At 34.5% G+C, this 18221-nt stretch overlaps 1 long non-coding RNA gene across 1 annotated transcript; it reads right to left on the minus strand.

Annotated features, from left to right (window-relative positions):
* Positions 1-1613: 1613 nt before the first annotated feature.
* On the minus strand, positions 1614-17237 carry LOC116171898. The gene is made up of 3 exons (XR_004145558.1): positions 16674-17237; positions 2129-2255; positions 1614-2083 (listed from the first exon to the last, which is right to left on the minus strand). It is a non-coding gene; the product is annotated as an uncharacterized LOC116171898 (long non-coding RNA).
* Positions 17238-18221: the final 984 nt, after the last annotated feature.

An 18221-nucleotide genomic window follows, 5' to 3' on the forward strand; every position in this document is an offset into this window, starting at 1 on the left:
ATTTGAAATAAAATCGACTCATGCCATTACTAATGCAAAAATTTTTAACTTTTGCTCAATGCTTCATAAGTAATAAAAATGTGAAAATCGTTAGTTTGTTAGTGTGTGGGAAGATTCAACATTCAGAGAAGGGCGAGAACTGTATTCAAGATTGATCGAGTTCGAGAAACGTTCTACTTTCAGAAAATCGTAAATTTGACATTTTCATGTCTAAATCTAACATGAGTGATCCTTCTCTGAGAAGGTATTTTTGTAATGTACCTATATCACCTACTATGGATTGTGATGGATCATACATCTTCACATTAATTTAAAGACGTTCTGAAACCAGGTATTGTTCAAATAAATTAAATACTCTAACCACATACAACATGTTGTCTCTGTCTGTGCTATAACTATAACAAGAAAGTGAGGAATAGTGCCTTTTCATTTGGAACACACTGCATACATCCATAATTGAAAATAAAAAGATGCACTATTAATATTACAGTCGTTTGTTATTTGCATGATGCCAAGTGGAAGAAAACAATTCATTAAGTATAAGAATGATATTTTTGTGGTTTCTCCAGTAACGGAAATGAAACGATCAGAATTTAATGCTAGAAAAGAACATAAATACACATTACAGGTTTCAGTATCAATCCATACGCTATCATGGAATAATTAACAATGCCCATTGTTTTAAGTTAGGTAAATTATCTAAAATTGATTATAAAATTATGCGGTCAATCGGCATGCACCTACGCTGTCATTGTTTAAACAACGATGCTGTTTGAATTGAGCTAATACAAATAATGTTCAAACAGCGCGTTTCTGACATTTATTTCACGTTTATTTTTTTGGTGATTCAATTCCATCGATACCTCAAACATCGTGAAATACAGTGTGTCCCAGTACAGGTAGAACTCACCATAGAGAAACGGGCGAAGGATCCATGAGGCCTTTGAAATACTCCAATCTCTCTCTAGCATTAGGCAAGCGCAATAACTTATGTTGAACGCTAACTTGAAATACATATCAAAGGCCTCCTGCATGGATCCTTCGTGAAAAAAAAATTAATTCTGACCATCTGGGACACACGGTATGTGACGACTTTTTTGTCAGTAAATAGAGACGTGTCCTCTATATCAATTTTAGTGGACACATCAATTCACGTAAGAATTGAAATACTTACTTACATTTACATAGCTTCATAAGTTGAATTTTTTGTCTACCGAGTAACATAAAAATCCAATATGGCGTCCATAAGAAAGATGTAATTTGCTCGAAATCCACAAATCACACAACTTATATTTTAGCACCATGAGAAAGAAGAAAAAAATTACTACGGAGTGGTAAAATTACTCTTTGATATCTGGACGTCATCAGAGTATTCTCGTAAATGACATTTTTCGGTATTTTAGCCATAATTTCACTATTTGTAGAGCTACAAGAAATTTTGAATGGGAAAATTAATCAGCATAAAATTCTGCATGCATAACTGCCTGTTTAAGCGAGTTTGTGTCTCTGTTTACGAGATCCCCACACCATAGTGGGCCATAGTGAAAGTGAAAAAAAATCTGTATATTTTTAGGACCTTTTCTATAACATTTTACATTGTTAAGAAAATTTATTTTTTTTGCTCATGTTTACCTACTTTGTAGAGCTGGTTATTGTGTTAGGGGCGGAAGATAGGGTTATTGATTTAAAGCTAGTGCAACTATCGTGATTTTATATAACTGGCGTGATAATAGATAATGAAACAACAAATTTCAGCAAACGTAATATCTGATAGTTCTCTAGTTATACAATTATCCATACCTACTCACATCACGACAAAAATTATATGTAATTATAATTTATAAGTAAACACCCACCAGAATAAATTTACAAGAATCAGATGGATTTTTCCAATTACAATGAACTGTCAACTGTTTCATTACCTACATTAACATATATATGGTAATCTAGCACCTATATTTATGTTACAAGGTACAAAGGCGAACCTTCCACTTCCTGTTATTACTAACAACTACAATAATTAATGCAAATTTAAAGCTGGACTTTAACACAAATGTAAAAATATGACGTATTCATCATCGACCTGCAGACACCATTTATTAATTATCGATAATTATTTATTACTTACATAATCACGGATTCAAGGACGTTTAAGTAATCTGTGTCCATACTGTGCAGTTTCATTGTTTATCTCACAAACTGCGAACAGAAGGGGGGTTAAAGCCATTTCTTTCTTCTATTGATGTAAATTTAATCTGAAAGTATTCTTCACTGAAAAATCGCGGAATACAATTTAATTACACAAGTACACACACAATGAAAACAAGTATAAATTGTGCACAACTCTTGTGCAGATAAAGCTCATTTTTTTAACCGAAATAGCTTTTGTTTTGACATCACCAATGGATATATTTCTTGCAGACGTCTCAATCGCCCTTTGTGAATACCCTCTTCGGACAATCCGTTCTTGAGGTATAAGGCAATATGCCGGATCACGATAAGAGGTCGAGGAGGAAGGCTATGGTTGGTAGAAATTAATTCCTTTCGTTGAGACCTGTCATTAGAGTACTATGAAGGATGAAACTAGTTCCACCCCCCTCCCCCTCCTCCTTAAAAATAAGAAAAATATATTGTATCATGTACCTATTCCTGCTTAAAAATGTTCTATTAATATAACATTGATTGCTAGAGCTGAGATTATTGATAATAAAAATGTCAATATTCTTAATAATCCTATAAGTAAATAAATAAAACTGAGCGATATTTTTGTATATCACACTTTTTCAGTAATGACCCAAAGGAATAACGTTTTTGTCTTTACTCAAAAACTGTAGATTCAAAAAACTATTTGCTTATGCTCTTTTCTTCTATATTAACAAAGTCACACAGATAACGATGAAAGTTGATATCTTCCAAAAATAAAAAATGGAATTTACTTGAGCGCGTAAAACTGCAATTCCACCTCCATTTAACCGTCTATCTATCTTTTAGTATTCGAAACTATATTATAATATAATTTACCCTTTCATTCCGACCGGATTGAAGAGGCCACCGTACTGAATTGACGTTGCTTCAGCTTTCCTGATGTCAAGGGGCGTCTTTGTTGATAATAGCGTAAATTCTGTAGAACTACATGCACGGTTTGAAACGCGTAATGCCTGCTTAGAATATTTTATTTTGTGCCAATGTGTCATTTCGATTTTTGGTGGCACGGTTGTAAGTGAAGTTAATTTGGCGTCGCTCAAGTTCACTATGGAAATAGTGCCACAAGCCGATTACGATATCACGTATTTCGCAATACGAACGAAACCATAATTGCAATTAATTTCTTCGTTCTTCTTCGTCGGCCGTCCGAATTCAATTCAGAAACCTCGCACCGCCAACACAAAAGATTACATAGCCGTTCAGAAAAACCAAAAAGGACCCGTCATCAGATATAAAACCAATGATCGTGACCAAGGCGAAAATATCAAAAACGAAAAAGAAAAATCTACGAAAAATGCATACCATTTAACGAAGAAAAATATATTTCATCCCTTGGTATAAGATCAGTGTATGGTTTGTTTTTTGGTAGAAAGTCTGTGATAGACTGTTTTCCTAATTTTAAGATTGATCGCACAAAATTGAATTAAATTTCGAAATTAATTTTAATATAAACTATTAACTGAAAAAAGTATTAATTCATCAACATATCTACACCTAAATTCCACTAAGTTTGCATAAATCACTATCTTATATCATTGATTATTATACTATGTATTTAAACAACCCTTGTTATAACTTATAAGGGCAGTTCCTTATAGGAGATTATACGAAATTATCCTAAACTAAACTTAGCTCTTTCTTGAGTTATAATGAAAATTGTTACTATCCCTTTGCTTATTACTAACAACAAATTTCTGGGTCGTCCAAATGATTGAAACGGACAGTTCATACAGTTCAAACACGATCACTCAACAATTTGTTGATTAGACGGTAATTGTCAATGTCGTATAAAAAATATTCGCGGCACAGTCAACTGCTTCAGACGCGCCGAGAATTACATCCTGAAAGATTAAACTTTATTTAACGTTACACGATTTTAGTTCTTCCCCTATTGTTCGTAAATATACCACGTATATCCCACGACTCACTGGCACCCCAAGTTTTCAAAAGTAAAATCGAATTGATTAAAATTTGTCAAAGGGCTCCCGTTACAGCAAGGAGGTAGTCGTCAGAAACCCCTGTCCATCTAGTTCTGGCTGGAGAAAGTTTGTCGCAAGTATCAAGACCAACGTTTTTATTTAATAATCATCGTTGTGTGAACCGTATACATATTTCTTACATCAAACAAAACGTCTCCTTACATTTTTACGCACCACAAGTCCAGGAAACTTTCAGATTTTTCCGGTTGTATCATTGAATTCTGCTCTAAAAGTCTACAGTCTAACTAAACCACAAAATAACTCAACCGGCGCGTGAATACTGTAATGCGAAACCGCAATCTTAAAAAAAAGTATTAGGTGTATGTCACGGACCTATTTAAATTTATAAAATTCACAATGTATAGATCTATCGCAACTTTTACATTTTGATGATTCTTATTTTAAAAGTCCAGGCGACTGAATCGCAATAGTCAAAATATAAAATTTTAAGGTAGACAATTCAACTCATGTATAAAAAATCGCATAAGCCGCAGTGCAATTGTCACTTTGACAGCGGCAAAAGTTACCTGCAACTTTTACAGCGACAAATGCACTAGTGGTTTTTTCACTTATTCATTTTGGAACAATTATCGCATTATCCTTTCCCATATGATTAGCTTGACGTCTGTCAATAATTGACTAGTTTGGTGAATTTCTTGTTCGTTAAATTGTCCTGCCGAATTACACTCGAGGTTTGTATTTAAACCGAGTAAATTTGGGTTGCTGCAATTCAAATCTGTTTCCTTTTAGCAATTGAACTCGAAAAACTGTCAACCCAAAAATGCTCCACCTTCGGTGTCGCATTTTTATTAGTTGACAGTTTTTCTCGTCTAATTGCTAGGCAACAGATTTTCATTACCTTAACAACCCAAATTTATTCGGTAAAATACAAACCTCTTGTGCAATTATAAGTGATAATTAGATATAGGTTATAAGAAATGAACGGATTTCGAACAACATTTTAAAATATATCAGAATATTTCAAATTTGAAGCTACGCATCCAGGCGAATGAAGGTAGCGCATTTTGTTTGATATTTGCAAACATTGACAAAATACAGCATCGAATGCAACAATCTCATTGAGATATCCACAAAATAAATATAGTAATATTTGAATAAGCAAATCGGACAAATACAAACTAATAGGGCAACTTTCCTTTAAAAAAATGTCCTAAATGATACGAAGAATCGCATACGATTTTCAGTAGGGGAATTTTTTGCTACTCAGCTCGCACTTGGAACCTAGCCTTTTAATCCAGATCATATTCAATATCCTTGAACTCTTAGAAATCGATTGGTGAAAGTTTTACATCGCTATCTCTTTTCGTTCTCGATTTAGGCGAGGAACAGACGGACAAAACCATCACATAAAGGAAATTATTTTCTTTCGAAAAATTACCCTAAAAATCGTCAAGTTATATGTAAATGTCGATGCTGACATTGCATTACAAAAATGTTCTGGTTTTACAAAGACAAAGTTGGGTTTAGGTAAAAATGTGCACCTTGGATGGCACCGCACGCTTTTACTACGAAGGATTAGTTTGTTAGAATAAGTGCATTCCTTCCAGAAACTGATGTCATGTCTGATAATCACTTAAGTTTTAACAAAACAATGCATCTATTTACACGAATTGGGTGAATCACCACTCAAACAAATAACATCAAACTCCTACTTAAAGGGGTTATATTCTAAAATGCAAATCTCAACTTAGTTTTCTTGGAAAATTATCAAACCTCTTTTATGTGCCTTTATGCAGTCTGTTTCAAATGAAGTCGGAACTATTGCTCACTTTCTTAGTTGTGGAGTTAGAAATACGGTTAAATTACCAAAATTGACTACTAAATCCAAATTTGTAATTAAAAAAACAAAAGAAAATCGTATTTTCTAGATAATAACAAAAATGCGATTTTTTATACGGAACATCATGTATATTATTACAACATATTATGCCATCTTATTAAATTCTATACAAAAGTTCTTAATGCACCATAACCAAAATACTTAAAATAATCAAGATTTTTCGATCTAGTTATCCATGTAACATGATAAAATGACGTTGTTTGTTGTACAGTCTCTAACAGCTAACTTTGAAGTTTATTACATTCAGGTTTCCTTCTTACAAAATATAACTTTTACGCACCCTGAGAAATGAAGAAAATGGAAATGTTTTTGAACACCTTCCTTAACAGGAGTATCAATTGTAACTTATGCTATTTTTATATTACTTATTTCACCTGTTATTCTTGTAAAAAGTCCTATTTCCATGTTATCGTTTTAAATACCTACTATATTATGTATTTTTATCACTTTCATGGGTAACGAGATCGAACAGAAAATAATTGAAAAATCTTGATCATTTAAAGTATTTCGGCCATGGTGCATTAAGGACATTTGTAGAGAATGTAATAAGCTGCCATATGGTATAATAATATATAATATATAGTGTGTTCCATCTAAAAAGTCGCATTTTGTTTTTTTATTGACAGATTTGGATCAGTAGAAAAAATACAGATGCTTCTATAGTAAAGATAACCAAATCGCATACTGTAAAAATCAGATATGCGCATGCATAAACTGCGCAACGTCATCTTTCTTATTTCTGGAGATATTTTTTTGATTTTGAAACTTAAACAAACGATTCTTCTAGTAGTAGAGTAGAGTTTCTTATTTATAAGTTATAACAATATTTATGCCTCAACTTATTTTCCTTTGTACACATAAACAGTCCGTTACATTACCTTTCAAGGAGTGCGGATCAATTCATGGAAAATGCGCTACAAAGCGAAAACCTTTTTCTCTTTTTTTATACATTAAATTTCTTGTAAAAAATTGTGAATTTTTTTAATTTCAATTTTCTTTATATTGACTTAAGTATCAAATTACTCCGCCACTATATTTAAATCATTACATTAATATGTTACCAACTTTACACATTTTGTGTTTTGCGGGAAATTCAATAACTGTCCTCAGTTATGGATCACCCGGTATTCCATTCCATTCTCGTAATTATTGCCTTTCCGTTAGCGCTGATTCGACCGTTATATACTTATTCAGCTTTTTATGGGTTATGTCCAGCGCTCGTGCTCTTTTGCTCTTTACCACGCTTTCCTATTTCTTATCCCATGTATACTTCACTCCATTGCTGAATAGTTCTCGGAATCCTATCTTATTGCGTTTCCTTTATCTTTTCATTCTCATGAAAATGAAAAATTTTTCATTCAACTGTTCTAGCTTCTCTTTTGGGTCTATACTTTCAGTTTTCATCGGCGATCTTACGGTTTTTCGGGAATACCCCTACATTTGTATCTTCTGCTCGTTTACCGGTTTACGCTTTCCTAATGTACCCTTCGTTTCGGCATCGGATTTTTGGCGTTGCCGTGTGTACACGATGATGTGTGTTGCCTATATGCAGTACTTACAGAATATTAAATTAACGGAAAATTTGCCTCTTTTTTATCAGATCTACTTGACCTTTAGCGGAGATATTGAATTTATACTTATTTGATCACTTGCGTTTTTTAAATTGCTTAATTGTCACTTAGGCTTGTGCTTGGGGTTGTTGAAAGTCTATGCTACCCTCCCTTCCACTTTTAAGGATTAAAAAAAATGTACTATTGTTTGCGTTTCTGTCTATTTGTCCGTCCGTCCGGACCCATTTCTGCAGTGTTGAACTACTTTTAGGGGAATGGTCCTAGAGTCGTTAAATTGTTTGCAATAGGTAGAAATTCAGTTTATCTCTCATGATATTATAGTTTTTCAACAAATGGAAATACCGCCATTCTTTCTTCCACTTTATCAAAATAGGTGGTTCGGAGAGGGGTTGGTTTTTATCCTTCATGGTACTCTAATGAAAGGTCTCAACGAAAGGAATCAATTGCTACCAACCTCGACTCTTTATCGTGATCGGTTATAATTTCGTTGAAATTGAAATTTTGACGTATAGATACCTACTCCTATGTTTGTGCACCATCTAGGGGTCAAAAATGATAAAATAACAAATAGCACCCCCAAAAACCCAATTAAAACCGTTAGTTCCATTCACTAATCACTATTTCCTGTAACCCAACAGTTATCGAAAATCACAGGAGAAAATCCCTTTCAGCGATAACGTGTTTGACGAACAACATGGAGATTATTTTGACATTTAACACAATTATTGATTGTTGCTTTGCAACATGGGCAATTGGTATCATTGTTGCATACTGCAGCCATATGAAACTTGAATATACATAAATTTCCAAATTGAAGCAAACTTGGAGATTGTGACAGAGATTTTCAGAGTTTTTGAAGAGATTCGGTTTTTGAAAAATGCGAGTCCGTTCCGTAAAAAATAAGGCATTGGGTCTTTTCCAGACTGGGTGTGTAACGTGATAGAGCAGACAAATAATTTGTTCTATTAACTTCATCGAGCACTGACCTACAACTCGAATTGGCCCGTCAAAATTGTAACACTAGTTTTAGGTACGTGTTTAAATCCAGACTCGCTTTATTTAAAAAAATCTCTCACTAGGAAGTGAAATTAGGAAAATGTACCGAAATTCCTACACAATGTTGCAAAGAAAGTTCCTTCATACCTATCAACAGATCGCACGTGTTACCCGAAATAGCGTGGTACGGGTGGGGCTGGTACAAATAAAGCGCGATAATTTAATGATAGTGTACATACGAATCACGCCAAGGCCGCATGACCGCATTCGTAACGTAAACAAAAACCAAATATTTTGACCCAACAATCATCAAATATCGCTATAAAACCGCCCGTGCGTGCTATGTTGTTTTGACCGGTCTAAAACGGTCTACGATCTTGCTAATCATGTAAATAAGCAGACCGGGCAGATATTTTCATCTTGATCTAAAATTGTCCCTAATAGTGTAGTAGGTGTAAGTGTTCCGGATGTACTACTTTTGCGGAACATTAAAAGTTTTGATGTGCTGGGGTCCGTTCATCCGTCCGCCCGTTGAGCTGCAACCTCCACTATAGGCAATTGAAACTATTTCGCACTCTGCGATTATATTATGAATTATTCCGCACTTTCTAGGTGGTAGCCACTGAGTACCGAAACGCGAAGAAATTAATTTGGGTGGATCAACACAGAATGCATTTTTAGAGAGCAATACCTACCTCCTACTAATGAGAGAAATGCCACGCTGCTGAAGAAACAATAAGTCTGCATCGTCCACTCAAAAGATGGTATTTCAGGAGCTTCTAATTCTCTTAGCAATGGCCTCGTTTTTACCTTGCAACCATATTCTGATATCACGAAATTTCCATGGAATGAATGCCACATTTAAAGAAGTTAAATAAACACTAAATAAACGAGACATATATCACAATTAGTTCAAAATTCAAATCCTAACTTAGACATAAAGGGGTGACTTTCGCACTTTCGTACGGAATAACTGGAAAGGGGTCGATGCCTGGACGCGATTGAAAATTAAACTTCCCCCACAACCAGGCCCACAACGCACAAAAAATGTAGCCTTTGGCCGCCGTTTTTAACGATATCAACCTTGCAAGACATTTCCAATTAATTTATTTTGTATTTAATTAATTGTCATTGATTAGGGGCGGGCTATCACAAAGCTTATAATGAGTTCTCATATTTATTTTTAATTACCTAGCTATCCACTTTTATTAAGTTCTGAATAATTATTTTACTTTAGAAGAACTAATAGTGCGTTAGATTTAATGATTGATTAAAGATACTAGAACGTTACCCCGCATTTGATTTTAAGGTATGGGGTTTTAACAATTCGTTATTTTAATCATTGATTAGCGTTAATCATCGTTTAACAATGATGAATTGATTACAAATATTAGAATGATAACGCCTTACCATAATCCCAACTGGCCTAACATTGTAATAACGGGCGATCAAAAATGAGTTGCTGTCGAGTCGCCTTTGGAAGTTTAAGTACGATTTCCCATGTAAACAAAAATTCCAAAGCTGACTCGACAGCAACTCATTTTTGATCGCATGGTATCTTAAGGCTCTTGTGAACTGTTAACTGCTCGTGAATCCTTTCTAGTTGCGGTCAATCATTTCTATTTCGTCAATTTCTACAAGTGGACCGGATGTCTGGTTTCTTTAGTTGTGTAATTTTAGTCTTCAGACGGATGCATCGGAGTCTTTTGTTGTCTTTTTTGTTTTGTGGTGGAGGTGGATTATTCTGAATCCTCTGATCCATCAAAAGCTTCAGATTGATAAGATTATACAGTTCCTTCCAAATCACTCCAGTTTTCAAATTCTTTACATTTATCTTGTTCTTCAAATTGTGTTCATTCTTGAGATTCTTCAAATAAGTATTTCAGATCCTTTTTCCATTTCGTCGAATTCTTTCGAATTTTCTCTTTGGATTCTTCAATTATATGTTCCTTCGCAGTATTACAATGTTTTGAAAGTGTTCAAGTGCAAAATCTTACAATTCCCGGTCTTGGGAAGTTCTGGTAATTAGCTTTCTTTCGTTGTTTATTGTTTCAAATTCTTCTGACTTCATTTTTCGTCGAATCTTGCTAATTTTCCAAAGTCTTAAGAATCTGTTTCTTCTAATTCTTCCAGTCCCTTTCTTTAGATTCACCAATTACCCGCTTCTTTAGGACATTCAAAATCAAAATTGCAGAAAGACAGAAAGGGCGCTTGTAAAAATATGAAAAGCTCGGCAGTCAAAGGTAAGTGCGTCCTCTCAATAAAGGATAGGACCCTGTTTAAGTTTAAGAATAAGTTGCTTCATCCTCCCCGGTTCCAGATAGCTGTTGGCAAGGAACTGATGTCTGTCTCTGATCAAGGCGTCACAGGCATAGATGACATTGTCGGTAGTTTTATGTGCTTCGCCACAGAACCTGCACATAGGTTTTCCTATACAAGCCCAATGTTCAGGTGATTGTTGACCCTCCAGATGGCCGCGTAAATACCATTTACAATTATATTGCATACATCATCTCAGCGATTTTTATTTTTCTTGTCAACATTTTAAATCAAGCAAACATACTAAATGGAGACATATTCTCTTTGCATTGATACACGGATACACCCATGACCCAATACCGTTAGTGTAATTACAATATTTTTTCTTCAGCCATATTGACCTCGATATTGACGTTCGATCGAGAAGAAATTCGTGAGCGCAGCATTTAACAAAATGTACTCACATAAAATCGCAATCGTCGCGGCGTTTACAATCCAATGGGCAATTGCAACGCTGTACGCACAATCTGTGAAAAATGACGAAGCCTTTGCACTTTGTCTGCATGTATGGACATTTCGCGAAAAGCCTAGGGATTTTGCAAAATGCCGGATTTTGCAGTTTGCCGGCAACATATATACCTCTGTGCAGTTTCTTTTTCGTTATTTCAAACCATATACTCGTATAAGATTCATCATATCCATCAGATTCTTAGGATTTTTCCTTTTTTCAAAAATCCAATAAGTTCGTTAGATTCTTTCCTTTCTTCGAATACTTCCGACTATGCTAGACAATAAACGAATGAATTTGATTTCAATCACAATCGGCCATGGAACTATTGCCATAAAGGGCCCCATATACGGAACGATCCGTCGTCACGATCGATCTGAAGCGATATCGTGACGATAGATCGCCCAAAGCTTACCACTCACATACGAAACGATTGGTTGTTACGATCGATCGCTTACAACCGAACCATCGTGATTAAATAATTTAAGAAGTCATACGTGCCCTGTCGAATCGTCGATCGCAATGATCCATACACTGTGGATTTATCGTTACGATATTCATGATTGCATGCGTTTTTGTTGCGATGTCCGATATCCAATTCGATGAAGTAAATCGTTAACGATCTTGATATACACTATCGATTCGTCGTTTCGATCGGTCTGAAACGACGGATCGGACAGATCGATCGTACCGTGTATGGGGCCTTTAAGAAATACATTGTAAATATGTCCATAAAAAATAAGAAAGCTGATGTGGTTTACTCGACACCCACCAGTCATAAAGCTGAGAAAAAATCACTTAGTGTTTATTAAAAGTATTTGTTGATAGCTTAATGAACGCCAGTGCATTTTCAAAAAGTACATTTTTTCCATTTTGTGGCCATAACTTCACTATTTGTGCAGTAACAATAAATTATGAATAGGATAATTAATCAGCATAAAATTCTGCATAACTTTTCCCATAACCGACTTTCTATCTCCTACGGTTTACGAGATCGGTGTAGTGGAAGTGAAAAAAAACTCATCCCCTATTTACATCTGTGGACTGTGGTATTACCTTCAGACAGAAACACAATGAAAATGAATCGGTTATATATTACCATTTTATAATGATATTACATGGATTGAATAAAAATAGAAATCACTTGACATTAAAAAATACAATTTGTTTATATATTGTTTAAGACGGTTTTATAAAATATTCGGGTTATTTGCAATTAATTTGTTAATCGAATGCTGAATTAAGCGGCAATTATAATCTTCAATCTGTCCTTATAGAAAAGATGGTCTATTGTAGTCGTCTTGAGCGAATACTCTTCCAAAAACATTGTATTCTTACACCAGACAGGATAGCACAGCATTGATCTGCACTACACTCGTGTATAATAGATGTCAAAAACTTAGTCGGCCCAGTTTTTATTCAGAATCCATCGTTTTTCAAGAACGGATTTACAAAAATTGGCTTTCTGTTAGCAAAATGTCTTTGAATGTATTTCGAAGAACAACAGTGCATTATTGTTTTTTTTTTTAAATATTTATATTTCACCATAAAGTTACCTATATCTGATAAAATAGGAATTATCATGAGCGATTAAGTCGAAGGACCTTTTACTCTGTGGTCGATGCTAATAATAAATGTTCAAAGGTGGTGTTGATTTGATATTTAGAATTTTCGTTTAGTATTTTCATTGGACACAATCAAAACAGTAACAACTAATAGTTTTTCTAAAAGGTTACGTATATTGTATTTTAATGTTCCCTATTTTTTCCAAGGAAAATTTACACTCTCAAGTCTCAAAGGTCTCGGATTGCTGCCAAATTTTGTTAGACACAGTAATATTCCTTTGCGTACACCACTAATTTATTGACCAAAAACAAGAATGACAAATTAACCAAGTGTAGTGACGTAATGACATACCTTACTATTGATTTTAACGTTATCTAAAACATGTCATAGATAAGAAAATAACGCTCCCACCTACATAACGTATTTATTTAAAAAAATCTATTTCATTCGATAGTAACATCTGCGAAATCAGTTACTCAACTATGCGATTCCAAAATCCAAACTCTACTATTTGCATTTATTTCAGAAACGCGCAGTACAAAGTCCAGGGATCTTCGTTTTGTTTTTTAATCGATTTTTTGTGATGTTGCCAAAAATAGTTGACTGAGAATTTCATTATAACATAAATGAGGTGTGCAAATTCGAAATCCTACTTTGCAATTTGCAAATCCTCGTTTCCATTTCTAGTCATGAATGGGTCAAACGTGGATATTTTTATGAACCGATTTTATTTTTGTAACAATAACTAATTACAGTGCTATTATTATTGAAGGTCGCGCGTTCAGTATAATTTTGTTTTAAATACCTACTATGACCTCCAATATCTCGTATGCGTTTTTATCGCAAACATGTTTTTCATGATCAATGCGTTTTATGTGGAAAATTGAATCCGTCACAATTTAAGTCCTATAAATGTTTTCTTATCTATTTCAGTTTGCCCTTGGTATATTTTGAAATAAGTAAGCGAGATCGTGATTTTCGTATGAAAACATCCTAAGAGTCTCTAGCGGATGTGTGATCGACTGAGGCAAGGCTGTCCTTCACTTTGTCACATTGTATCGACCACGTATTGCTTCACAATTTAACGAGTACAAAGTTCCTAGCTAACCCAACTTTGCACAGTTGACCTATATGCTACATGTATTGAAAGTGGGTCAAATTCAATGACCCCGTAGGACAATAGTGTGTGGACGGCACCTTGTGGATTTATTACATTTCTGAAGTTCGCCGTTAGGTCGTAGTGGGCTACCCTTAAGACTACAAACCTAAAATACTTTCACTCTGATCGGAACCCATATACATGGTGACTCATCACTCATATCAAATACACAATTTTTTAATAGAACTCCTTGTATGTTATTGCATGTTTGGATTCCTTGTGTAATTTTAGTGTGACTTTATATGTCACACTTGCTGTCTAACGCGGAGGGTTTAGTCGCAAATATATATTTTAAAAAAAAAAGCGTATGTGTAAACAAATTAAATATCGCGGTAATTGTCAAACTTAGAACGCTGTGACTTTGCAGACTTACTTACCATACAACGCACCAATGTAGGCTGGGCCCGCAAGGTCGAATTTTTTTTACGTTTTGAGAAATCGATTTGCCAATTTAGATAGGTGATTTTTCAAATGAAATTCGGCACTTTTTTTATTTTGTAAAATGCGAAATTTTATTTGCTTTCTAACGATATAATGGTATCTAGTTATCTTTGGTAGTTTTCTTTTAATTTTTTTACTAAGATAGTGTTTTTTTTTTATTTTTCATATATAAGTGACTAGTAGGCCGTGGAAAATAGATAAATGTCAAAGTAGACCGTAAACAATAACCAAATGTCAAAATTTACTTTGACATTTGTAATTATTGGTTCATACGTTAGATAAAGGTTTACAATTTCAGTTCTGTTATTATATTATATTTGTAATTACATTAAAATAAATTATGGACAGAGTAATTTGTATCAAATGAAATGTTTGTTCTTGGAGAGTGCTCTAGAAATTAATATAGTGAGTAGAACAACAATTTTCTCGCATGTTGTCATGTTACCGATTCAGCATAAACACACAAGAGGTACTTAATCCAAATTTCCACCACACATAGGTAATTTAGTTTTAGATGCAAGTTTTTGAAATTTGTATTCAAATGTGGTGTAGAAAGTCTAGAATTTAAGAATACAAAAATGTCAAGCAATCGTCTTTTATGACCAAGTTTACAGGCGTGCAGGAGTTTGCATCCAAAGGTGTTGTGGAAAAGCATACACTCGAATAAGCATTTAAATATGTGTATGTACTGTGTGTAGCCTACCTGCCTACACATAAGTATTTAAATGCTTATTATTCATAAACGGCTGAACATAGGCACGTGTATGTACGGATGGAATTATAAGGAAGCTGTTGTTTTCGTCAATTTAATCTCCGTCTTATCATTACGGTCATTTTGTAAAGGTTTTATCTAAGACTCGACCTGCAGTCAAAACAATGAGCAATCATGTCTGTAGTACAGGGTTATCATATTAGCCAACATCGCAGCATATCAAAAACTAAACGTTGACGTGTTACAAAATTAAAGCAATTGAAATTCAAACTGACTGACATTAGGCTGTATCCACGCTTTAGAGGTATAGTGGAATATGAATTTGGCACCTAGAGATTAACAATAAGGCGACCAATTAGCAACACAGGAGGTATCGTAAGTAATACAATTCAATGGTAATACGTTAACCCGAGATTGTATATAAAAATTAAATAACGTAAATATCCACCGTTATTAAATTTCGCAAAAATACGTTCCAATTTCCAATTCATCTGAAATTCAAAATATGGAAATTGATTGTGGATGTTGTGTTATAGGCACTGTACTTTCGATGATAGCTTAGCAGATTATATTCTGCTACTGCTACATTGTATAGCACACTAATTACTTTAGTGCACAGTTCACTCAATTCAGATGGTGATATCTAGGTGTGTTGCCACATAAAACGATAGTGAGAGAAATAGGATTGTCACACTGATTGTCATTTTTTAAGTGCGTCTAACCTTCTCGAGTCTAGGGAAAACGACACTGTGAGAAACACACACCTCAGATTCAAGCTCCAATTCTGTTTTGGTTTGGTTATAACTTATAATCGACAAGCAGCTAAATGGGGGATAGTCAAAATCCTATGCAATGTAATAGAAGTCCTAGTTTATCAGTGGCTAAGTATACGATAACTGATTTTGATAAGGCTTTGCAACCAGACAACAATAAGGTAGTGATAGGTGTCAACAGTCACCGAGGGCATTACATGAATCCGTCATGTAAAGTGCTTACTTTACACTACTGACTACAAGTAGAATGACGATCGAATGGAATCGAAAATCATGCATCAATCACGTTGAAGATATTATTAGATCACACGTACTACAAGCGTCTCGTCTCCAATGCAAACTACATTACTTTACTACGTTTCCCTCTCTCGGGTCTAAACCATGAGATTTAAACGTGCTTCCATACGTCAGAGACACGACTTAAGTGTTTGGGACTATCTTAATTACAACTAAATGATAACTGGCATGTTGGCGTAATTAACCAATATTCATTTATTGGCAAACAGTTCATACACTTACATCGTGATGTTTATTTATATTTCATTAACATTTTCGTGGCATAAAATTTAACATTTATTTTCAAACTTCCCTTTGGCGTCTAATGATACAGAATTATACTCATATAATACCAAAAAAACATTACCTAGCTTTTGTTCGCTCAGCCCATGTAGCCAAATTACAACAATCATGGTCAGATCACACACACTACATTTTTATTAAAATCTCAGCAAAGGCACAATATGTTTGCGTGATAGTCTAATGCTAATGCAGTGAGCACAAGCAATCTCCAAATTGGTTTTTAGCGTTCGGCGTTGACATCATTTTCTACTGTTGCTGGATAGACAGAACGTCGCCTTCTACTATCACTTTTATTGTCGTTGAACTTAGGTGTGCTCTTAATAATTTGGTCGTCTTGGCGACAGTTCCTAAAGCCGATAATTACGGGAACTTGTCAAGTTTGTTTGACATAGCTGGTGTGACGTTAACAGTTGCAATAGTTGGACGCTTTGACGTCAAGGCTAGATTTTCCATTGCATTATCTGCTTATGACTTACCTACGCCAAAAACCAAATTTGACTTTTACTAGTTAAAAATAGGTCCTTCTAACGCTGTCATTCATAAATAGACTGCATGCCATTGCCAAATTAAATTTTCCGTTATTACCTATTTTCGACAATACGACGAGACTGGTTTAGCTGTAAATTAGTTGATGCCAGGCGAGTATAATGTGTTTCTACCTATACCGGATTTTTTTCTCATAATAGGTACTATTAATATTCACAATTATCTATTTTTAAAGTAAATAAGTATGTTACGATAAAGATTAGGTTAACACCAGTGTATGTTTTTATTTACTTTGGTGTAATTGGTGATGTAAAACTCTGACGTGTTACCTACATCAATAAATATGGATAAGTGTTGTGAACATTAAACATTCCGTAATTAAATAGTAAATAAAATAAAATCATACAGGATCATTCTTATCTATGAAGGTTTTTCGATCTAAACATCTAATATAGCAACAAAGTAAAGTTGTCTAATATATTGGACCACTTTTCATAGTACTCCTTTGAAAGAACAAAAATGATTTTTCATGTACCTACTCAGCGGAAGCGAAGCTTCTTGTTATCAACGCTCTTTTCATTAATTAAGTTTATTAGGTAGTTGGTGGAATCATTCTGTAGTTTGACCGTCAACAAATTGCAAATGAATTGTATTAAGCGGTTTCTGAATGAAAAAAATGTGCTGAAAACTTTGGAATATCGTTTACCAATGTTTGACGCCGGGAAATGCCTTAACCTGAAGCATTGTTTAAAAAGTATTTAAACAATGCCTGAAGTTACAAACCGGAAATGGAGAGTTTCTGGGCCATAACTCAGCCAGAATTGCTTTTAGGAAAAAAACACATTTTTTGTTGGAGTAGTGGTTTAGGCGCAATGTGTGTGATTATATTGCCAAATAAACTGCACCAATATAGACAACGAGCGACAATGTCGCTTCCGTCCGTCCGGCTGTCGATCCGTCTGTCCATCCGTCCGCCCGTTCGCTACTAGTTCTTTATCTTAAGAGCTATTGTTCTACTTTTTTGCTATTTGGTTCTTTATGGTATCGAGGCTTGCACCAAGAAAGGAATTTTTTCTGTGCAGCTTAGAAAAAAAGTTATTGCAAAAAATTCATTTTGCGCATGCGT

Source organism: Photinus pyralis, unplaced genomic scaffold (genome assembly GCF_008802855.1).
Source record: "Photinus pyralis isolate 1611_PpyrPB1 unplaced genomic scaffold, Ppyr1.3 Ppyr1.4_LG5, whole genome shotgun sequence".
NCBI lineage: Eukaryota > Metazoa > Arthropoda > Insecta > Coleoptera > Lampyridae > Photinus > Photinus pyralis.